Source organism: Rhinolophus hipposideros, assembly GCF_964194185.1.
Source record: "Rhinolophus hipposideros genome assembly, chromosome: 3".
Lineage (NCBI taxonomy): Eukaryota > Metazoa > Chordata > Mammalia > Chiroptera > Rhinolophidae > Rhinolophus > Rhinolophus hipposideros.
In genome coordinates, this window is record NC_138049.1 from 29,066,913 (window position 1) to 29,089,429 (window position 22,517).

General features: G+C 36.6%; 1 long non-coding RNA gene across 1 annotated transcript in view; it reads right to left on the reverse strand.

Moving 5' to 3' along the window:
• LOC308496324 overlaps positions 1-22,517 on the reverse strand; it is a 272,275-nt gene that overhangs the window by 122,187 nt on the left and 127,571 nt on the right. The window contains exon 3 of the long non-coding RNA XR_013993160.1: positions 6,001-6,098. This is a non-coding gene — a long non-coding RNA (uncharacterized lncRNA). The remainder of the gene's footprint in view (positions 1-6,000; positions 6,099-22,517) is intronic.

Sequence of the window (22,517 nt, forward strand, 5' to 3'; positions counted from 1 at the left end):
CACAGATATCTTGACCCTGAACCCATCATTTACCCCCAAATGCCTGATGTTTCCATTTCTTATATCTTCAATGGAAATGCAGAATTAGTCCATCAAGAGTCTGAACCATGAGAGAAAAACATTGCCTCTATTATAACCCACACATCCAGTCAGTCAAGTCCTACTGAGTTTACCTCTTAAGTATTTTTAGTCTTTCCACCTGTGTACAACACCACTGCCTTCCCTAGTTTGGGCCACTGTAAGCTCTAACCTAGATTTCTTGAAGATCCTCATAACTGGTATGACTGTAGGCTGCTTTTTCTACTTTCTCTACACTTAAGTCAGGATCTCTCTAAACAAACATCTGTAATATATAATAATAGAAAGGGAGTACAAAAAATGAGATTAGTGCTCATTGAGAAGCAAGATTGAGGAGATTCTTATTTTTTTAAAACTATTTAGTTATTTTGTGGTAATCATCAGGAGATTCACTGAGGGCTCTTCTCATCACTGCTTGTAAACTTGAAAACCATGATGATGATGGAGATGATGATAATGAAGATGGAATAAAAAGATGACTTATAGGTTCTTGACTCATGCAAGCAAAAAATAAATTGGGATGTAGTGCGGTTAAACTCATGGAAATCAATTTATCTTTAGGGCTGGCCCCAGAATGGGTGAGGAGGTCAGAATAAATCTGTGTCCAAACCTAACAGTGTTCAGGCAGATGTCAACACGCTAGAAATCCCGACCTCCTAGCAGGTGAGTAGAGCAGTAGAGAGGTAGGCAGTCACAGAAATAAGTGACGATAGCATTCTTGTCCCGGGTGTGTGATAGATTTGGAGAAGGAGTAATACCAGTAGGTATTTAAGAAGTAGGTAGAGACATCAGGGTCATAGCAAAGCAGGCAGAGATTTAACATTAGGTTACACCTAGGGTGCAGGTGGGGACAACATGTCTAGAATTTAAAAACTAATGCAAAGCTGAGCAAATAGCTCTCTTCAGACACACTGGATACTGGTTGAATGAAGAAAGAATGGTCCTGGTCTAAATGTAAGGGACCTCAATACCTGCAACTGAATAGAATTGGGGAGAACAGCGACTGATGGGGTAACAAATAAATCCACTCTTAAGGACAGCAAATATTTCTTGAAATTCTATTGCATAAAAGCACTCCAGTGTCTAAAGGTATATCAGGCCTTGGGATAAATACATGTATCTCCTCATTGAATTCTTACAACCTTAAACATAACCCTCACTTCCTTGACTTTTTAAGGTGTTTTTTTCCCCATCAACCATGCAGATGAGCAATGTGGATTTCGAGTCATATGGCAATAGTAATCAATGTAATTTTGGCATCTGGAAAAATGGCTGGCAATAAGAATGAATGAAAATGTCCACTGAATAGCTGCGATATTGATCAAAAGCCAGTGACAGAGAAAGTAAAACAATACAAAGTCACGCCAAAAGACAACTTTAGGCATTGGTTCTCAAAATGTGGTTCTCAGATCCCTAAGCTTCTGGAGACCCTTTCAGGGATCTGTAATGGAAAAAATATTTTCATTACAATATTGGTGGTATTTGTTTTTCACATTGTGTTGGCATACTGATAGTGCAAAAGCAACATGCTTACAACTTGTGCTTCGGCATGACCAAGGTCAGTGGCCTCAAACTATATTGGCAATGATTGCATCTTTACTGCCATGCACTTGCAGTTTAAAAAAAAAACAAACAGTTTTAATGTTTTTGATGAAAGAGTAAAAAAGTAGTAATGTTTTTAAATTTCAATCTTTGAGTACATATCTTTTTTTTTTTTTTTTTTTTTTTTTTTGAGTACATATCTTTTTAATATTGTGTGTGACGAAATGGGAAATATGTGTGAAGCACTCCTGCTAAAGTATGATGGTTTTTCAAGGAAAATCACTTTGTGATCTTTTTAAGTTAGAGTTGAACTTCTATTTTTCATGAAACATGATTCTCATTTTTAAAAAATGACTGATAAACTATAGTCATTCACACTTGGGTATCTGTCAGACATTTTCTCAAAATAAAGTGATTCTATAGAAACAACTGACAGTTTTAGATACCAATGATAAATTTAGAACGAAAGTAAAAATTGGGATTTTGGTAAATGTAAATCTGTCACTTTGAGCTTGACAGGTTCCTCATAATTAACACGTCTGATGAGATTGGTGGTGACATTAACAAATGTGAAATGTATACTTTAATATATAACAATACCTATTATATATATATACACACACACACACATATATATATATATATATATATACACAAAATAATGAAATCTGTCAACATTTATAATGTCTGCATAACTCAGTAAACTAATATGTTCCAAAGGATATGTGTTATTTTGCAAAATAAAAAATACAGTCAAAATACAGGACATACCAGTGTATTTTAAAATAAGGGTATGACTGTTCATTGATATGGTTTAAGATTCCGCACAGCAACTAACTTTTAAGAAATTACCTATATTGATTTTTGATATAGCTTTAGAGAAGAATATCCACAACTATCTGAAAAGGCTATTAAAATCCCCCTTCCTTTTGCAACTACATAATTATGTGAGGACAGATTTTTTTGCTGTACTTTTTGTTTTCTATTTTTGATTTTTGGTTTGTTTGTTGTTGATGATGCAAATATTTTACTCCAAACACAAAGCAATCAACAGACAAAATATCTTAGAAAGAAAATAAAAAATCCATCAACAAGTTCAAACAGAATTTAAAGGTCTTGGTGACTAGATCTGTGAAAACTCCAGCAATATGACCACTGGGCGGAAAATTCAAGGAGTGAATATATCAGATGTCACTAGATTGAGAATCCAGAAGAGTGGTCAAGGTAACATGGAATGATGAACACAGAAATTGATAAAGCATATTAGTAAATTGAATTATTAACTATAAAAAATAATGAATAATTGCTTTTGTATTTGTGAGTTTAGTTATAACAAGATACTGGTCAACAGAAACAAAAAGTAAAGCATATAAATGAATAACAAAAGTGTCTAAACACCCTTTTTATATTCAGGAAGAAGCTATAATTTACATAATTTGGAAAAATATATATATATATGAATACAAAGAGATTTGCAAAAATGTAAACCAATGTCACCCTTCTTACTAATTTTTTAGTTTGGAAAATAGTTATTTTTCGTAAGATATGCAACTTGTATGTAATAGGTTTATGTTTGTTATTTTACATGAATCAATTAACAAACATTTTTTCATTTCTTAGTTTTAACATCTAATATCAATAGATACAATAGCAATAGATATAACCCACATAAACAAAAGCTCTTTGGGGTTCTCAATAACTTTTAAGATTATAAAGGGATATTAAGGCCAAAAATTTAACAACCTCCATGTTAAAGCAGTTAAACTCATGAAGGCTAACCAACATGGCTGGCAACAAGCAGTAGTAGAATGGCTGAATTTAAACATAATGAATATATTTAAACAAAATGAAGGTAGAAGCCTTAGGAGATACGTTGAAAAATCAAGGATAGTCCTCACAATTATGCAAAGTCTGTACAAAATCGTCTCATCCTCTGGTACTATTCCCTCTACCCCCTCATGTGAAGAAAAGCATCAGTAGGGCACCATTTCCAAGCACAGAGACCACACATGTACATATATACCTGGGGTGCCAAAAAGTATATACAAATTTTAAGAGATGTTATCTATGTGTTACTTTTTGAAGTTGAATTGAATCACGGTACCAATGTGTAATTGCAGAAGTCAAACGTGTCTTGTATTCATCTTTTGTTATTAGTATATATTGAGTATTACTATTTTAATACAGTTTTCTCCTTTCTTAAAATGTGTATACATTTTTTTGGCACCCTCTGTATATATATACACACAAACTTCAACTCCTTTCAGGGAAGTCAAAGAATGTGCCAGAGCTCTCTGTTAATACGGGGAGAATGCTCTCTCTCCCTTGCAGGCAAAAAATTTTGATTTTGCCAGTGACACCTGGAAGGTGGGAGAGTGGAAGCTATATGTGAAATAATATAAGAAGTATTGTTTTCAAAGCTGCAGGCCAAGAGTCGAGTGGGAAAATGGGAAAGGACAACTGGGGGCAATGGTCCAAGAGGGTAATATTTCAAAGCACAGAGATGTAAAATATACTTTCTAAATCCAATGATACTGTGTAGTGTTCTATGACATTAAATTATAACCTCCTGGAGTAAATGACAGTTACCGAAGTAAGTTAAGGTGATCTTTCTTTGTTTTTCATTTTATTTACATTGTGTATATAAATAATATTTCTTGCAGAAAATTTCAGAACTTATAGCAATCTCTCAAACCAGATGACTAATATTACTTATCACCACTTCAGTTTCATATATTTAAACACTGGGCAGAAAGTTTGAGTGAAGCTGCAATAAACCTAAGAAAATAATTCAAGCTAATTGAAGATTAGGCCAATTTATATTCTATTTGGCTGTCTTGTTTTTCAGCTCATGCATATTAACAGGTATGACGTGAGTGTGGATTTAGTGAAGCACAAGTCAAAACCTGGGATTTGTGTTGTAACAGTGTGAACTAACAGACTTGCCAAAACTTGTACCAGTTGAAACTCACAGCTCCTTTCTAAGCATATCAAGTATTTGACGTATCTATTTTCAAGCTTCTGCAAAGATATTCCTAGCTTATGAATAATTGTGCTTCCCATGCAAGTAAAAATAAAAGATTGCTTTCTTCAGAATAATGGTAACCCATTATAATAACCCAGAAACCTAAGATACCAAAAATCTGATGAGATCATTTATTTGGCCCTCTCCTTTTAGGTACCCACATCACTGTAAGGGTGACCTTAGCTTATTCTTCAGAAGTGCTTGTGTTTCTTTTTGTTTTAGACTGCTTTGCTTTTGGTTTTAACACCCATTTCCATGCTTACTTTCTATGGGTTCTAGGTTCCAGTGCTCTTTGGGTATTTGACAGTAAATAGAATATTACATTTTAGAATCCAAGGAAACAAAATTCTTACTGTTTTGCACAATGATTAAGAACAAAGAAACAATTTCCAGATCATTTAAATCTATATACTTTCAGTAGTAGTGGGTTCCCCTAGATAAAGCATTCTCATTTTTATTCATATTAATTTCTGAAAGACACTAAAATATCTCAAAAAGCTTTCTAAAAGTGTTATCTTTTACACTCAACTTTAAGCATTCATTGCCAATTACAAAGCTCACAAAGCTTGTTTATAAAAAATAAGTTCTAAATGAATATGACATATGTATCAAACTATGTATTATTTAGCCACTTAGGCCACATATGTGGTGTTCTTTTTTTAAAAAAAAAAAAAAATCTTCCCTGCTTTAACTCAGCTGTCTATATCAAAAACAATGAAATGTGAAAAGAAAATATAAAGTTTCATTTGGTGGACCATTATGATTCTATCCAAATGATTCACTGATCAGTAGCCTTCATTTACTTTTCATTTCTGTTCTGATTCTCCCCCACAAATCGTTGATGTTAGTAAAACTTTCTTCTTAAGTTATTTTTCATAAAAACCTTCTTCACACGTTTTATCAGATCATGTCAATTAGTCTCCTGAAGCTCTAAGAGCTGTTATATCTACTAGCAAAAGTCCTTTGTAAATCACCGACACTTTCCCTTTCACCAGCTGAATAACCTCAGGCAGGAGGACATGTGTACGTGATACGTGGCAACATGTTTATCTGTGAGCTCTTGGCTTCAGAGTCTTGGGGAATTCTGACATGGGAAAATATTCCAAAGTTGTGTTGCTCTCTGGAAGGGGCCCAGTACTAATAGTTTTCAAGGTATTAAAATGTTTCCCATCTGTTATCAAACAATTACTAAGCACTCTCCATATTCCATCAAGGCTTTTGGCTAGACTCCGGGAATACAAATATGAATAATATAAATAAAATAGAGTCCCTGATCTCAAGAGGCTCATAGTCTAGTAAACAGAGACATGTGCAGATAATTCGACATCAGTTGTGAATATTGTGCATTCACTCACATTGAGGCCCTCCAATGCCAGGCACTGTGTTGATGGTAATAGCAGAAGGGAACTCAGGAAAGGCTCTTCGTCCAACTGGAGGGTTCCGAGGTGATTTCCTGGAAGAAATAACATTTGAATTGTTGTTACACAGATGAAGACAGGGGCAAGGGCATTCTGGGTAAGTAAAGGACATACTAGTCAACAGCAGAGTAGTGTGAAATGTCATAGACAACTTAGGAATCTATGCTATTTGCTATTTCTGGAACATTAAATGCTAGGATTAGGGAAATGACCAATGCGATTGGAGTTCTGTGAAGGAGAAAGAGCTGGGCTAAAAATTATCAAAAAGCACTCATCTTCTCATGGGCCCTTTGTTTAAAAGGAATTTAGAAAAGCTGAAGCCATTCTTGCAGCAAAGAATTATAAACTCATTAGGCTAACATACGCGTAACTATTGTACAGAATTTGGGTAAGAGCTTCCTTCCAATCATGTGGTATAGACAGAAAAAAAGGTTAGATTTATATCACAGAAATAAAGAGGAAGGTTAGCTTGACTGAAGAACTGAATTTTTCACAGCCCCAGAGAGCAGTTTCCAGACTCTCGGCTTCATGTGGAAAGGTGTGGGCTCGGGTAGTAGTTGGCCAGCAGTTGTAACCATTGAGCCATTGGCCACTAATATAACTGCCTCGGCTACATTGGGGAGTGGAGGAGAGTCGAGGAGAGTCGATCGGTTGGCAGCAAAGCGGACAGCAGGTCGCACGTCATGTGAACCCAGCTCCAGTGAGACCATAGTGGTATGACTCCCCTACCTAGGGTGCCGTGGGAGTTCCTTTTTGGCCTCACCATGTCCTGCGTTCTTATGTGGGGAGCGGGAGCTGAGACCCCGCAGGTTGACCCTCATGACACATACAATCCACATACGAGTACAGTGTGTCTAAAGCCACTACCCAGGTCATGAATACCCTGAAAGTGAGTGAAAACAATCTAATCAGTTTAAACCAGATTCCTGCTCACTTTAGTTCCATTATACTCTTCCTAGCTTCTGCAACTTCTAAGACTGGAGATAACCTTTCTATATGCTTCTTTGGGGAGATTAAGGAGAAGATAGAAGTATTATCCTACGTTGCCCACTTTTTCCTAACCCCTTTTACTTGTCCTTCAAAGGGCTGGAGAAAAATCTCTTCTGTGATGTGAATTGCATACAAACTGTTCACAGTTGACCACATCCGCTGGGCAAGACTCACCAATCCCAAGGAATGTACAAACTCAGGTCCCAAACACAGACTGACTGATCATTCTGGCTGTCTAAATTGGGAACTAATTAAATGTTTTAACTGGAAGTCTCTCCTCACTGCAGCAGAACAGAGTCATTTTGAAGCAAACATCTCAATGAAACACTTCTTTGGGAAAATCCAGTTCAACTACAAGAAACAACTGATTCTGGTTGGCAGCACAATCTATGCCTACTTGATTCCCCCCTCTCCCCACCCACCCAATGCAGACACACAGGCTAAATATCACTTATACTGAGAAATGTCATCACAGAGAAAGGATGGCATTGTATAGCACATATGTCAAAGTCATCAGAAACAGTTTGTTCTTACCTATGTAGGATTTCAATCCAGCCCACTGGGGCTGATGAAATATTACATAAATTATTTGTGTAAAGGAGATTTTAGAACAGCACTTACACATGTTGGGTATCATTTGAATGAAGGAAGAGTGGGAGGTTAAACTGTTCATTTCATTTCGCTAGTAATTAGATGTTAGTTGAAGCATTTCTCCTGCTTGGCAATCCCTTAAAGAGGTATAATAATCCGAGGCAGCTGAGCTCTAATTCTCTGAAAGTGAGGAGTCTCCACTTAAACTTAAAGCCCAAGCTTCTTTAGAGGGGCAGCTGGAATTGTTAGATTAGCCTGTGTGGATCTAAGAAGGGAGCCGGACCAGGAACCTGAAAGACCAGAAAGTGGGAGTTGCCAAGTCTCTTGAGGTCAAAAACCTCCACTTGTACAGCCCAAACTTCTTTAGAAAATCAGAAGCCTTTAGCACCATAATCTCATGTGTTACTAAGTATCATCCCACTCAATTGTTTTGGATGCAAAAATTAGTGTTAAACATGAAAACAGCTGCAACAAATACACAAAGACTTCAAGTTGTTTAGCAGCTGCTCTTGGGCAAGAACTGTCTACATTGGAGATTGTCATCAACGTTGAGTGATTTGAATACTTACTAGGAGTCATGAATTGTGCAAGGTGATGGTGAACAGATATGAAAAAGGCACATAAAATAGGGCAGACACATAAAATAACTGTGTTATAGTAAGGTAAATTCCAAGACAGAAATAAGCATAGAAGAACATAGAAGCTATCCGAAGAGTAGGGGCTCAGGGCAGCAATTCTCAAAGGAAATCAGGCCTAAATTAAATTTTGCACAATGAGTAGGAGTTGGCCAGATTAAGAAGGAATGGGATGGGTATTCCAGGTAGAGAGAACAGAATAACCAAAATAACATTTATGGTTTTACTATAAGTAGTTTGATGTTACTAGATCTAATGCAGGGTCTCTGGTCCTGCTCTTGGCAGGTAGACACAGAATATGGTAAGGCCAAAAAGGAACAACAACGGAGCCATAGATAGGGTAGTCATACCACTATATACTCGCTGGCTCTGGGTTGAAGACACAGGAAGCAGGAGCCACACGACCCGCAATCTGCTGTCCACTTCTCTGCCAACCAACCCACCTGCCAGTGTAGTCACTGCAGTTATATTAGTGGCTAATGGCTAACCAGTAACAGCTGATGGCCAACCAGACACAGCAATGGCCATCTGATTACAGCTGATGGTCATCTAATAAGCAAGCCAGCACCTTTCCACATGAGGCCAAGAGCCTGGAAACTGCTCTCCTGGCTCTGTCCCCATACTAGACTACACATAGAGAAATGTAAGTTGGTAGGTAATAGAAGAGAGAACTCTGTAAAGACAAATATCTGTATTTACTGAATAAAAAGAGAACTCTCTTGAAAATCAGGAAAGAACTGTTGTCAGGGAGACCATGCTCACTGCACCATTTGTCATTTGGGATGGCCTGTGGGGTCTCTGCTCCTGCTCCCCACATAAGAACGCAGGATATGGCTAGGCCAAAAAGGAACACCCACGGAGCCATAGATAGGGGAATCATACCACAATAGTCTCACTGGAGGCACTATAGTCTCAGTGGAGGCTGGATCCACATGACCTGCAACCTGCTGTCCTCTTGTCTGCCTGCCAACCAACCAACTGACCAACCAACGCAGCCTTGGTAGTTATAATACTGGTCAATGGCTCACTGGTTACAGCTGACGGCCAACTAGCCACAGCTGATGGCCATCTAATCAAAGTTGATGGCCATTTACTACCTGAGCCAGCACCTTTCCACGTGAGGCTGAGAGCCTGGAAACTGCACTCCTGGCTCTGTCCCCACAAGACCCATTTTAAATATGGTCAAAACACTTTACTAGGCACATAACAAAACTGAATATCTGAATATCCAAGAAACTTATGAATATTTCATTGGCTCATTAGTAATCATAAAAATGCAAACAAACTTTTATATTATAATAAGGAACTTGGACTTTCCCTCTGGGTAATGGTAAGCCATTGAATAATTTTAACAGAAAACCAAGGGAAAACAACAGACAATAAAAAATAGATCCTCAGAGAATCCAGTTATTGATTCAGTAGTTTATACGGAAATACAATGGGCCGAGAAGAGCCAGAATATTCTTGTAAAAGAAGAATAAAGTTGAAGGACTTACTTTACCAGATATTAAGACTTATTATAAAGTAAGAGCAATAAAGACAAAGTGTAATGATAGACAAATAGACCAATGGAAAAGACTAGAGGGTCCAGAAATAGATACACATATACGAATACTATAATTTTGATTAAGGCGGCATTGCCAAGCAGATGGCAATATACCATCTCTCAGTAAATGGTTCTGAGTCATCTGGATTTGTGTGTGTGTGTGTGTGTGTGTGTGTGTAAACACTTGACTCTTACATCACAAGCAAAGATCAATTCTACGCATATTGTAGAGCTAAATATGAAGGGTAAAACACTAAAACTTCTAGAAGAAAACAGAAAAATATTTTTATTGTTTTGGGGCAGGCAAAGTTTTCTTAAACAGGACTCATAATGCACTAGTCATCTTAAAGGAAACAATTGATAAACTGGATTACATTAATATTAGAAACTTCTGTTTATCAAAATATTAAGAGTGAAGAGTCATATGTGTGTATATGCATATATATATATGTATGTATATATATATATATATATATATATATATATATATATATATATATTTATGTATATCTGCATCCCTATCAATATCTACCTATCCAGTCCACAAAAACATATATTCAGAGTATATAAAACCTCTTAATAAATCAACAAAAAAGACAGTGAGTCAATTTTTTAAACAAATAGACAATAAACGTGAATATTTCATTGGTAATCCAAGAAATGCAAAGTAAAACTACAGTGAGAGCCTTAGACATCCACAGGACCAGGTAAACTTCAAGACTGACCATACCAAATGTAGGCAAGTTTGCAGAGCAGTTGGCACTCTCAAATACTGATGGTAGGAATATAAATTGGTGCAGTCACTTTGGAGGACTCTTTGGTAGTAACCACCAAAAGTATACAGAAGTGTACTCTGTGACCTGATAATTTTACCACTGGGTATGTAGTTTCTCAACATAAATGCATAATATCTTCACTAAAATAAATATTCAGTGCATCGTTATTTGCAATAGTCACAGAATAGAAATTACTCAAATGCCTACTAACAGTAGAACAGATAAACAAATTATGATATATTCATTTAGCAGAATATCACACAGTAGTAAGAATGAATATTCCTTAACTATATGCAAGCATATGGATGAATTTCACAAACATAATGTTGGAGGAATAAAGGTATACCAAAACAAGCATATTCCACATGATGTCACTTCTACAAAGTACAAAATATGTTGTTAGAAATCAGGATAGTAATTATCCTTGGGGTAAGTTATGACTAGAAGGTGACACAAAGAGGCAATTTTATGGGTGCTGATAATATTCTGCTTTCCATCTGAATCATGGTTATAGAGATATACTCAGTTGATGAAAATTATTTGCCTGTGCACTTACAATATTTGCACTAGTCTGTATATTCTGTTTATTTTACCTTGATATAAAGGCTAAAAAGCATCTAGAAGAGTCAGGCAGGTAAAGTAAATGAGAGAATCAAGTTGGGTGTAGGAGTACCGACTATACTTCTTGCAATGGCTTGTTCTTAATATTATACGTCAATAAAAATTACATTAAAACATAAAAATATGGAATATACCCGGGACATGAATTGGTAAAGTATACAACATCACTATTTAGAACTAAGAAAAATGTAAGAAACTAGCAGGAAACAAAGGTAGATCTGACATACTAAAAAGAATACTGCTGGGTTGAAGTACACTGTAATAAATGGTCTCCCATTCACAGTCTCAGAATATCAGCCCAGTGCGTTTTTCTGAAGGAAATTTCTGAGCTTTCACCTTTGGGAAATATGCACAGAATAAACTCAAACTTTCACATGTCGGATTTTTCCACAACATTTTGCAATCTGTTTCAAAATACTGAATATATGTTAGTTTATACCCAAATGATCTTGTTTTCTAGCTGAACTTCAATCTTCAGAATTAGGTGTGAGTGTGTGTGTGTGTGTGTGTGTGTGTGTGTGTGTATATATATATGTATATGTATATATATGCAAAGTTACCAATACACCCTTGATATTCTGCCGTACAACTATAGCCTGGAATTCCAAAGTACTATAAATTTCAGCCTGGTTTGGTCAATTTTTATTCTTTGGGGAAAAAAAATTAAGGTTTCTGTTTGCTGTTATCTTTTCAGGGACTCTGGTAACTTTCCTCCAAATTAGCATCTCCATCATGGCTTGTTACTTTCAAGACCAGTCTATGCTACTATTGCTTTTCAGCAGTCTCCAGCATGGCTGAATCTTCAAACAACGATTCATATAACCATAGATAATGTCTTCACTTTGCCTGCTCTTGCATGCCTTCCTGCAGAGCATGACAGCTGCTTACCCTCTTCCCCTAAGAGACAGTAGAACTAAGCTAAAGCAATGACACCACCAAAAACAATGAATGCCCTTTTTGCAGCTCAAGGTTGAGAGTGGAGGTCTTCTTATTTAATTTTTTTTTATGTATCATTTATAGTAATTTTGACAAATCCCTTGCCTACAGCCTTTTCTGAAGTATAGTAAATCAAGCAATTGCATGGGAACCTTCTTAGAGGTCTTTTCCTTTCAGTGGTTACTGTACATGAAACATTTAGGAAGCAAAAGAGAATGTTAATATACGATCCCACCATTAGCTGAATATTTGGTTCTCTTTGGTTAATGTCACAGAGGATGACACTGAGAAGAGAGGGCAATTAACTAGTGCCAGGGCAGCTGGACTTGGAATGGTCTATGTGGAGCTATAAAGGGAGCCCCATTACAACCTCTGAAGGCCAATGAGGAGAAAGTTGCTGTGTGTCTCATTCATGGTCAGAAGAAAGCACCAGGACTTGGTTACCTGACGATGAGTGTTCCGCAAATGGCAAATACCTCGTGGGGTGACAAGACAGCACAGAGTGCCTGAAGCAGGATCCCGGACTTGTTTAGAGGGTGCCTGTGTGTCCTTGGCTCTCCCTCCTCCACTGCTGGCATTGTGTCTGTGCTATTGTCCACTTCACTAAACCAGAACTGAGAGAGCTGAGGTAAGCCATTGACCGAGTGTTTCCTCAGCTCCTGAGGAATGTTTACTGAGGTGTGGTGTTTTTCAAAGCCTTTAATAAGAAGTACACCGTGTCCTCCGTACCTTTATTTTTCTAAATGTGTGGAGAGGACACTCTGTTTTTGCTTTTTGCCAGGATTCCAAAACATTCTTGTCGCTGCGAATTCCATGGCATCCTCTGAGGGTGGATAGCATGACCAGAGCTCTGTACTGCACTATTACGTTCAGGTTTTCCAAATAAGAAAAACCTAACTCTATGGACATCCCCAAACGAAAGCCCATCAAAGGTGTAAAATACTTTGAAAAAGGCAAGGTGGATGGGAGTAAAGGCACAATTCATGTTTGTCTTCAGGACTCTTAAGACAGAAACAGAAAAAAAAAATGTTTTTTTTTACTACCCTTGTCATGTCATTTTGATCCATCCTAAAATTAATGACAATAATTTAGTCAGGCCACAAAAACAGTGTACCAGAAAACACGCTTTAGGTTTAATGATATAAGTATGTGTTTTCTTAATGCAAGCACTGAAATTTTACTGAGTTTTACATGATATATCAACCTCTTTGACACAGATGTTCCCTCCCTGGAGAACAACTAGCCGGATAATGGGCATTTACTTTTTACTCTCTGCTGAATAATGCAAAATGGAAGTGTGTTTCACCTGGGTGACAACAAGTGAAATCCGAGACAGTAGAGAAGAAAAGGCACTGCATTTTTGTCTCTGTCAGTTGAGAGATGGACGTTTTCCAAGAACCCCCAGGGGAAAGTTTCTCAACTAACCTAAGAACAGTTTGCAGGCTGTACTAAAATGCTCCCCAACCTTGAAGGACATGAGAAATTCTGAACCCTGTGAACTAAGGGTGCTCATGGGTTGAGGACTAGTTTGCATCCCTGTTTTGGGATTTCTCTTTAGAGCATTCCACAGTTACATTCATGCATCATTTTCCAAAGCAGGGCATTGTGCTGCATTGTGATTTCAATGTTAAGAGTTACTGTCTGGAGAAACATGAAGGGGAAGCTTGCACACGCACAGTCTCTGTAGGAACTATTACTGTTGAGGGGTTGGAGGTGTCATCCTCCAGAGAAGCATCTTTTTAGAAACTAAAGGCGGAACCCTAAGGTTTTTGTTGTTGTTGTTGTTGTTGTTGTTGTTGTTATTCTTTTTTTTTCTTTTTTTATTTATTTTAATTTATTAGTTTCAGGTGCACAAGACAAGGTAATACTTAGACGTTCATCATTTATATCCCTCACACTGTGAACCCCCCTCCCCCCATCCACTATCCCTCCGACCTCGCACCGAGCCATCACATTATATATATAAAATTATAGTTGGCATTCATTATTGTTTAGCGTCAGGTGTACAGTGCCATGATCAGGCATCTACATCATCCCTGAGGTGGTCTCCCAAATGGGACACGTGTCCATCGGATACCCTACAAAATCTTTACAACATTATTGATTACGTTCCCCAAATTAATTTTCAAAAACCCTGAGGCCCTCTTGTGGTTACCAATTGTTTCCTAATCCCTTCACCTTCCCCCTTATCCCCACCCCCCTGCCCATCTAACAACTCTCAGTTTTTCCTCTTTGTCGCCAAAACTGTTTCTGATTAGTTCATTCACTTATTCTTTTCTTTAGATTCCGCATATAAGTGAGATCACATGGTACTTGTCTTTCTCTTTCTGACTTATTTCACTTAACATAATGTTCTCTAGATCCATCCATGTTGTTGCAAATGGTAAGATTTCTTTCTTCTTTATGGCTTCATAATACTCCATTGTATAAGGAAACCATCAATAAAACAAAAAGGGATCCTACTGAATGGGAAAGAATATTTGCCAATGATATATCTGATAAGGGATTAATATAACAAATCTATAAAAAACTCACTCAACTCAACTCCAAAAAAACAAACAACCCAATTAAAAAATGGGCAGAGGACTTGAGGAGACATTTTTCTAAAAAGGACATACAGAAGGCAAAAAGACATATGAAGAAATGCTCAACCTCACTAACCATCATAGAAATGCAAATAAAAACCACAATGAGATACCACCTCACCCCAGTCAAAATGGCTACCATCAGTAAATCAACAAACAACAAGTGCTGGCGCGGATGTGGAGAAAAGAGAACACTAGTGCACTGTTGGTGGGATTGCAGATTGGTGCAGCCACTATGGAAAACAGTATGGAGGTATCTCAGAAATCAGAAAATGGAACTACCCTATGATCCAGTAATTCCACTCCTAGGCATCTATCTGGAGAAATCCAAAACTCCAATTCAAAAATCTGTATGCACTCCTATGTTTATTGCAGCACTATACACAATAGCCAAGACATGGAAACAACCGAAATGCCCATCGGTAGATGACTGGATTAAGAAACTGTGGAGCTCTAAGTTTTGAAAGGGACAATCCAGTGGGGGCTCTTCACATCAATGTTTCAGAGAACGGGCAATGAAGAGCAAATTATAAAAATGGCCTTAAAATAAAAAGACTGTAACTTTATATCTTAAATATCAAAATGTGAAAATAAAGAAGAGAATGATATGTAAAGAAGAAAAGTATTTTAAATTTTCAAAAATTAGAGATTTTTTTAGGGTAGTCATAGAAAATTCAGAAAGGTAGTTTGCTGTAAAAGAAAACACATTTATTTAAAAGGCAAAACATTCTAAATGGTTCTAGTTTATGACAAATTTTAAAATACACTCTTCTATTAAATTAGCATTATCAGGGACATTTCATCCACTAGTCATTAGAGCTGTGAGATTTTTAAAGGTCTACAAAAACAACTGAAAGCTGAAAAAACTAGTATTGGCTCTAAATTACAAAATGAAAGCTGCAAAATGGAAATTAATAAATACTTAAATGTCTACAAAAAATAACATTACATCAACTAGACAAGTGCAACTCTTGTAATTACAGTGCAAATTATATTTAATGTGAAATATGGGTGGATTTTAATCTGTTTGATACATTATACATGAAGGGCCGCCAAAAATAAGATCACAAGGCCCTCAAAACAGCCTGAATAACATCAATATGATCAAAATGGCCATCTGTTTTCCTAAAGGCACTGGAGGTGAAACAGGAGAAAATAGGGGAATTAGGAATGTCCGTGTTCCGTATCAAAACAGTAGGCCTTGGAGAGAATGATGCCATCCCTCTCAAGAACAGGCAATACTGGCTGAAATCCTCACCTCCGTTCCCCTGCATTAAGGCATTGCTGTATAATAGTGTCTAGCTTTTTTGTTTTTAAAAGTAAGTTTTCCTTAGAAAAAGTAAATAGGCTATTTATACCTCATTGTACATCCTATTTAGAGAAGTCAGAAAATCAATTTGATGCTATTCCCTGAGGAGTGATATCTAATGAGTGTGTGCAATGGTAGGCGTGTGGGGGTGTTTTAAAGGTAAAGGAAGACCTGGTTCCATGCACAGCAGGCCTGGCTGAGATGGAAGGTAAATAATGTCTAGGATACAATATACAGGGTGGAGCAGTTTAGTTTGAGACTAATCCTGGATTTTGATATCCTCACAATCTTTTCTATTGAAGGAAAATGATCTGCTTCTTAGAATCCTTTAATCACCCAAGAAATACAGTAACATATCAGTGAATACCCTAGCAGTATAATGTACATTCAATGGACATAATAAAAAATATTTTTCTTATTTCTTAAATATTGTATCTTCAAAACTTTTGTTTGTTCTCTTTCTTTCTCTCTCTCCCTCCCTTGCTCCCTCACTCACTCACTCCCCTCCCTCCCTCTTTTCCTTTCTTTCTCTCTCTCTCTCTTTCCACATGTACACACACACAAACAGAAATTATGTCAAAAATTATTTGATGTTAATTGCTGGATAAGAACTTATAAAGCTAAGCCAGGGAAACCAGACAAAAGGTAGTTTGGTTCACAACTTCGAATCTTATGATTCTAGGAGTTGTACTTTATGCAATGTTAAATCATACAGACTATCATGGAACAAATAGTTTTTAAGTTTTTATTCATTATTCATGAAGTGGCTTCTGGACTTCTTAAACTGGGAAGGACAAAAATAAAATCAGGCCAGGAGGTAAATTAGAACTAAAGGAGCCATGCCTACAAAGCAGGGTGGGGGATACAGGAAAGGAAGTTACTCCATTAATTTAATAAAATTAATTTTGATTTCCCAGTAACTCCTGGTGTTTTGCTTTTTTTTAACCTAACTCTCCTCAACTTGGAGCAGCTCTGTTGATCCAAAGTGAAAGCAGGATCAAAGTTCAGAGGCAATTTATTTTTCATTTTGCCTGTCTAAAAAACTGATTGCTTAGACACAATTTCCTATCACCCTGAAGTTTTCAGAAGTAGCTCTTTAATTAAACTTTATTTAAAATAAACAAGACCTGTCATTTCTCTTGGATGAATAAAGCCTTGTATTTCCAGAGAAAATATAGAGAACATATTGTTTTCTTTGTATATGGTTTGTAAAAAATTAATTTTAAATGAAATAAATGCCTCCCTGTTATAGAAACTATTGAAATGGTATAGAAGGGAAAAAGAGAAGTAAAAGTTCCCATCTCAGTGTCCTCATCCTTTCTCTCATCCCTTCCCTTGGATACGCACATTCCCTTCTTATGTTTTATACATTTTTTCCCTCCATCGTTAAGGTCACGACAGAGAGTTTTGCAATACAGCTAGCTTTATCCTCGATAAATAAGAACAATTTTCTCCCATACTCCATATTTTTCCTCTGAGTTGAATTTTTTCAGGATGCTGAAGTACATCCTACAATAGGTGGTGTTTTTCTGCATAAAATGTAACCATCTCTTTTGACTTAGCAATTGGGACTCTATCCCATAGAAATATCCACATCTGTACACAAGACATGTGCAAAATAATGTGGCATTGTTGGAAACACTGAAAAATTGGAAGCAACCTTAAATGTTCTATCAATAGGGACAAGTTCCCTAAGCAGCCATACAAAGGATGAAATAAATTTATATGTGCTGATATGAAAATACCTTGTTTGATGACAAAAGCAAAAAAATTACATGATTTATTAAAAGACAAAAGCATTAATCCTGAGTATGTATTCCATGATTGCACACAATCCACAGACACATACATATGACACACATGCAAAATGAACCTATTTTATTATTGTTATGACCAAACTTATTATACACACACACACACACACACACACACACACACACCAGGGGGGTGCCAAAAAAATGTACACAAGTGGATACTTGCTCAAACAGTAGTTCGCCGTAATCAGAAGTGTCTGGACACTGATGGTAACCACTTTGAACACCTCTTGTAATTATACAAGTCAAACGTGACTTCATCTTGTGTTATCAGTGTATATTGAGTATTACAATTTTAGCACAATTTTCCTTTCTTAAAATGTATATACATTTTTTGGCATCTTCTGTATACATGAAAAGAATGCCAGAGAATGACTTAAATGTGGCTAATCTTAGTACTAGAAAGACTCGTTATCTATATTTTCCCCTTTTGATGAACCTGAAAGAATGGCTTTCTTTTACCCTCTAGGAGTCAGAAGGTGGGGAATTTTGTCTCTTTCATTCACCGCTGATTTGTGCATCTGGGAGCTGATGGGCTTGCAACAAAAATGTGTTGAATGAAGGAACAAATCTTCCTGCCCCCCATATCCGGAACACTGCATTGGATAAATGATTGCTAGATTAGGCTCAAAGTAGAGAGGGAAAAGAAATAGGACACTGTTTATAAAAAAGAAATTCTATAAAAAGAGATCTATAAAAAGAAATAGGAGGGGTCAGGATGGTGAAGAGAGGGGCCAACCTGCAGGGAGAGGAGGAGAAGGAGGAGGGGAATCCTTGACTGGATACTATTTAGAGGAGGAAAGCAGGGAGCTGGTCTGCACCACCCCTTCCCAAAGGGGACACTTACTGTTAATGGGCTCTGTGTTCATGCTCTTCCAAATATTAAGCCCAGTATAAAGGGGATGCAGTAGTATTAGCAACTAGATTCAGAAAGACAACTTTGACATTGCAGAACAATTTCAATATTGGGGGAAAAAAGTGGTCCAGAGAACCATGGTTTATATTTGTCTGAATATGGCCTTTGGTTCCAGTTTGGTGAACACAAATTATATACTCTGCTTCTTCCTTTTTTAATGCTAGATGACTGTCTTTCATTTTTGAATGAAGAACTTATACTTGACTTATAATTGAAGAATTTAAAGCTTAAATTGGTTTAATCAAAATATATTTCAAGTGGCAGACACAGATATGAGTGAAAGTCACCATAACATATTTCTATTTTCTCTGATGGTTAATGATTTAAAGTTTAACTGTTATTTATGAATAGATTAAACTGTTTACCCTTCATGAAGCACTTAGTTCCTTGTAGGCCACTTTCTTCTATGGCTAATTAAACTTACTTTATGCAGTACAAAATCTATATGTGTGTTGTGTGTTGGAATCCTTTAGGGTCACTTATTCTACAATTATTTACTTTAATTCTTTCTTAAATCTTGAGTTCTTATTCCTGATAAGATTACAGGTCCTATGAGACACTAAATATTCTCACAAAGGTACACAGTATTGAAGAACAGGAGTTTACACTTCATAAAGGCTAAATGCATTTTAGTTATATTTAGCTATTAAGATGTAATAGAAATAATAGACTTGGAAATATGGTTCTCCACGGTTAAACGGATCATATGCCCCATTTGCCCAGGACAGTTCCTACTTACTCCAACTGTCCTGGTATAATTATTAATAGGTTCCCTTTCAAATCTGTCAAGTTACATGTTTATGCTATCCAAAGGAAAACATGGTTGGCCTTATCTCAAATTTCCATCTTTATGCTCTTCTACTCCATATCACATCATAATTTTAGATACCAAAATTACAGGAAAGTGCTTGGATAATAACTAAAAGCTCATGTTAAGCTGGACTATAGCAGGGCCCCAGCTGTGATATACAAACATTCAGAACAAAAATTTTTGGCTGTGCTTTTGTAGGAAGAGAATCGCTCTCTGTGCGGCCGCCTTATTGAAATGATACAGTCTGCTTCTCCCCATCCCTACTTCCCCAAATTCCCCCAATTAGGACAAACATTATAACAAAGAAACTGCTGGCCTGCTATCTGCAGATCATAATGGATAAACTAAAATTCCAATGCAGTGAAATAATTTGGACTTTTTTAAATATAGCTTTTAACCTGCACAACAAAATCAATTCACCATCTATATAAACAAAGCTCTGTGTTTATATATAACATAAACAACTTCAATCCTACGTAGCTTTCTGAGCTTATCACTCTATTTCTTGTTCTATCATTAAATGAGCTCATTTATCTGATATTCTTAAGAAGCCCTGGATATTCCCAGGATTTTTTTCTACTTCATAATCACTTTCTAGCTCCAATCTTTTATTTGTGTGCTCATTTAACTGTCACCCTTTAATTAGGTTGGAGGCATGTATATTAAAAGCAAGAAAGATGTTAACTGAATTGGAATGCACCATAAAAATGATATCTCTGTATTAAAAAATAATAAAGGCAGTAATGATGGAGGTTGTTTTTGATTTTTCTTTTATTTGCTTTTAAGCTATGGCCATTACCGTGCATTATATGCACTATATATGCATTATATGCAGGAAAGCTATCTCTTCCTTTTCATACTCATTCAGTAAGCAACGTTCTTCTACAAATATTTAAAACTAAATATTCTTTGAGTTACAATGGCATTGTTGTATTAATACCCTTGTAGAATATTTATTTTGGCATTTTAGATTCCGATCATGAGTAGTTAAAAAAATCATTAATTTCTACTTTATTTCCCTTTCCAAATATGTTTTGCATTTTATTTAATCATAAGTGTATTCATATATAATTCTCACTTCAAATAGACCAAATTCTCTCCTTGCCCATGTTCTTATTGGTTTTTAGAAGCATCTAGCTTTTGCAGTCTTTGTAAGGTCATCTTTGATAATTTCTCCTATTATAGGAAGCATGGCTGCAGGTCATCTGTGTCTGAGCTTCTCCCTCTGCATAACTACTTGTCTCTCGTCTCTTACATTTATGCCAAACTCACAGGTTAACATGACCTTTTGATATCCCTCTTCAAAGCTGCAATGACAAGGTACCCAAAAAAGATCCAGTTGAAGTAAAGATATCTTGTTTTAATGGGAGGTCTTCTCAGAAGAGTTTCCCATACTTTCTTGCACTATTTAAGCACATCAAAAAAGCTGGCCTAAAAGTGAGGGAGAGATGCTGGCAGCCTAGGTGCTACAGTTATAACCCAGTTGAGCTGTTGTATGGACCTGCCTTCTAATCCAGGTCCAGAGACACAATTCCCAGGCTTATGTCTTCATTCTGGTCTTGCTGGCTTCTTTTTTCATCAATCTGAAATTGGATTCTTAATCCATGACGACATCCCAAAACTCTACTCTGGACTGATTTCAAGTCTAATGCTGCACCCTGCTTCCTCCTCACCATCAAAACCTTCACAGTCAAAATGAGTTTTCCATTTTGTCCTGATATTATATACCTCTGATTTCAATTCATAGATTTGCTCCAATCAAAAGAACACATCTTGTTTCTAGAACTCTCTGTCAGCAACAATCTCTAACTTAATCTATGTAAGCCATTCATGACTGCTGAAATTCTTACATTTGCTCTTCTTATACAGTATTTTCCCATGGTAATCACCAGTGTTATCCTAAAAAATTTAAATGTCCCAATTTTCATTATCAATTTCTCTGCTTAATAATTTCTGGCAGTTCCCCATAAATGATAAGCAAATTGCTTGCTTATCTTTTAAGATAAGATTCCTTTAAACCTCATTTCCAACTTTCCAACTTTATCTCTAAACATCAGCATTTTATAACTATCTCTAGGTGCCCAGACACACAAAATCTTAACTAACACTATTCTCCCGGCTTATGCCTTTCAATACCTTCATGCAAATACTCATTCATTTGTGTGGAAATTGTACTCATCTTTGGCCTACTGAAATCTGTTCAGCCTCTATGGACCTAATGAATTGTCATCTCCTCTAGAAATCCTTCTTCAATTAATCCAGAAAGTAAAAACTGCTTATATACTACTAACTATAGCACCTTAGTTATTAGTGTTCTTATGATTTCTCAAGCTGTTGTAACTCAAGGGAAAAATATCATGATTATCGGAGGTATCCTTACTTGCCAAACTAGAAAAAACATGAGTTAGAATATTGGCTTTTAAGCCTGAACAGATCATTTGTGCTTTAGCTATGCCATAAACCTTTCACTGAACCTACTCTGAAAACCAAGACTCCAGACAGAGCAGATCCATGCAACACGGAAGAAGAAGGCGTTATTGGGACTATCTGGGCTCTTCAAGGGAACTAGCCTTCTTTTTCAATCTTAGTACCTGCAGAATTATATCCAAAAGTCTTTTTCTACTTTTATCAAGAAGTTTGACTTTAGTAATGGCACAGCACCTCTCCTATGACATTGACAACCATGCTATGAGATCAACGACTCTGCATTTTGGGAGAATCATCTGTTGATCTCATAGCATGGTTGATCTCATCTGTTGATCTCAGAGCTCCATATTCTGGGGAGCTTTTTCAGTCTTCTACATAGTAATTCATTCATTCAGATAATAGATTATTGACCACCTGCTAGGTATTAATTAAGACAAATCTGGTACTCGCCCTCCTGGAGTTTTGATTTTATGTAGAAGGAAAATGTTAACCAACCA